Source organism: Salvia splendens, unplaced genomic scaffold (assembly GCF_004379255.2).
Source record: "Salvia splendens isolate huo1 unplaced genomic scaffold, SspV2 ctg652, whole genome shotgun sequence".
Classification (NCBI taxonomy): Eukaryota; Viridiplantae; Streptophyta; class Magnoliopsida; order Lamiales; family Lamiaceae; genus Salvia; species Salvia splendens.
This window is the reverse complement of record NW_024599315.1, coordinates 1-2,602: the sequence shown is the minus strand read 5'-3', so window position 1 is coordinate 2,602 and position 2,602 is coordinate 1. Positions and strand designations below refer to the sequence as shown.

At 36.5% G+C, this 2,602-nt stretch overlaps 1 pseudogene; it reads left to right on the top strand.

Annotated features, from left to right (window-relative positions):
• The first annotated feature begins 426 nt into the window (after window positions 1-426).
• Window positions 427-1,157, top strand: LOC121790884 (annotated as a pseudogene).
• Window positions 1,158-2,602: the final 1,445 nt, after the last annotated feature.

The following is a 2,602-nucleotide window of genomic DNA, read 5'->3' as shown; positions in this document are numbered from 1 at the left end:
GAAAAAAAATAGTAGAAGAAAGGTTAATGGATTGTGCGGGTCCACTTCCTAAAATAGAAAGTTTAGAAAGTTTCTATTTTTAAAAAACTACCTAAAAATAGAAATACCATCTGTTCCGCCAATAGTGGAAGCGTTTCTTTTTTCAGCACACGATTTAAGAAAAACCATGTTAAGTGAGTTAAGTAAAGAAAAAAATAGATAGATGAAAAGATAATAAAATAAGAGAGTACTCCATAAAATAAGTAAAAAAAATATGTTAACATTTACTAAAAAGAGAAATGACTAATTCCACTATTACAGAGCGTCCCAAAATAGCAAATGACTCCGTTAGTATAAGAATAGGACCCACTTAATTGACCAATAGTAAACAATGATGCTTAGCCCATGGTAATAATGGAAAACTACGACCACCACCATTAACAAAGTCTCCAAGAAATATTGACCATTGAAAACAACCAATACCATTTTCTACCGCCCCACGCCACCACCTGAATAGAAGAGAGCCTTACTATTTATAACCCCCAAAAATAAAAAAATTCCAATTCCAAATCTAAAAATGCACAAGGCGTCCTCCTCCTCCTTCCTCGCCCCGACGGCCTCGATCTCTCCACTCCTTCTTCACCCCAATCTCCGGCACCGCCCCGCTACTCCCCGCGCCGCAACACCAAGATCACCGTCGTCGTGTGGGCAACGTCGGCATGGCCATCGCCCAGACCATCATCACCCAGGACCCGCCGACGAGCTCACCCTCGTCGACCCAACTCGACAAGCTCCAGGGCGAGGTCCTCGACCTCCAGCACTCCGCGCGCCTTCCTCCCCCGCGTCAAGATCAACGCCTCCCTCGACTACGCCGCCACGGCCAACTCCGCCTCTGCATCGTCACCGCCGGCGCCAGGCAGAACCCCGGCGAGACAAGCTCAACCTCCTCCAGCGTAACGTCGCTCTCTTCAAGCATATCGTGCCGCCGCTCGCCAAATACTCGCCGGATTCGATCATCCTGGTCGTTTCCAACCCCGTCGATGTGCTTACCTATGTGGCGTGGAAGCTTTCCGGCTTTCCGGCGAATCGGTCTCTCGGTTCGGGTACCAATCTGGATTCGTTCGCGATTTCGGTTTCTGATCGCCGATCACCTTGATGTCAATGCGCAGGATGTGCAGGTTAGATTTATTTCTTTACTATTTTAATATAATTATTTTATTCTCACCTTTTTTCGTGATCTACTTTATGCACGGATGCAACGGAATTTTGGTTTTCTATTACAAATAATCATGATTTGTTATTATTTGCATTAATCATTTTGTTAGTTACATCATATTTTGAACATTAACTAAAACACATTACATATAAATTAAATTAGGTATGACTTATATTAAACCATATTAGAGTAAAAATATTATTTAGATGCAAAAAAAATAAACCAATAATTTGTTAAAATTGATATACAAAATATGAATTTTAGTGAAAAGTTTAGAAACTTATACTCCCTACGTCGCTAAGGATGACACATTATTAGTTGCCACGGGATTTTAGGAGTTTAAGTGTGTTTAATTGGAAAAATAAAGAGTGGTTGTAATATTAATCTGAGTGACAAGATAGTTATTTCCTTCAACCCCTTAAATTGGCACCACTTTCTTTTTTCATATCCTCAATTAATTGACTTCCTTATTTTTTTTACTACTTGGTAATGGACCAAAAATTGTGTTTTCATTATGGTCTTGTAGAATGAAATATTTCACTGACTCATTTCACTCACGTTTAATTATAAAAATAATTTATAAAAGTAGTATACACGTTGCACTAACTTTTTTCACCTCATTTTCCATTACATTTGTTGAACCGTGTTAAGTCAAAACGATGCCAATTAACAAGGGACAGAGATAGTATTAATTGGAGAAAAAAAAGTGTAGTTGAATGTATTAATTGAAAAGAGAAATTATCGAAATAAAATGTGTCTTCTTGATGGAACAAACTAAAAATGAAAGTGTATCATCTAAGTGAGACGAATAGAGTAATTTATAAGTAAATGTCTCTTTTAAAATGTAACCATAAAGGTAATGAAATAACTGATTCTTTAGTTTATCAAATGTTGTTTTTTTAATTAGGATTTAGGCGACAATTGTGGTATTTTCAAAGTATAGAGTAATTTATAAGTAAATGTCTCTTTTAAAATGTAACATAAAGGTAATGAAAATAAAGGATTCTTTAGTTTATCAATGTTGTTATTTTTATTAGGATTTAGGCGACAATTGTGTATTTTCAAAGTATAGAGTAATTTATAAAGTAAATGTCTCTTTAAAATGTAACCATAAAGGTAATGAAATAAAGGATTCTTTAGTTTATCAAATGTTGTTTATTTTTATTAGGATTTAGGCGACAATTGTGGTATTTTCAAAGTAATTGATTAGTTGATTTGTCCGGTATTGCATATACCACCGGCCACAAATTGGAAACTGAACCACTTCTTTATTTTATTTTCACTTTTTCATGAGCACCACGTTAGTACACTAATGTGTTAAGAGCCCACCTACTCTCTCTATCCCTCTCTCAAGAGACAATGAGATAATCTTGTCCGTACTTTTTAAACTGAGGATTCGATGCGCAT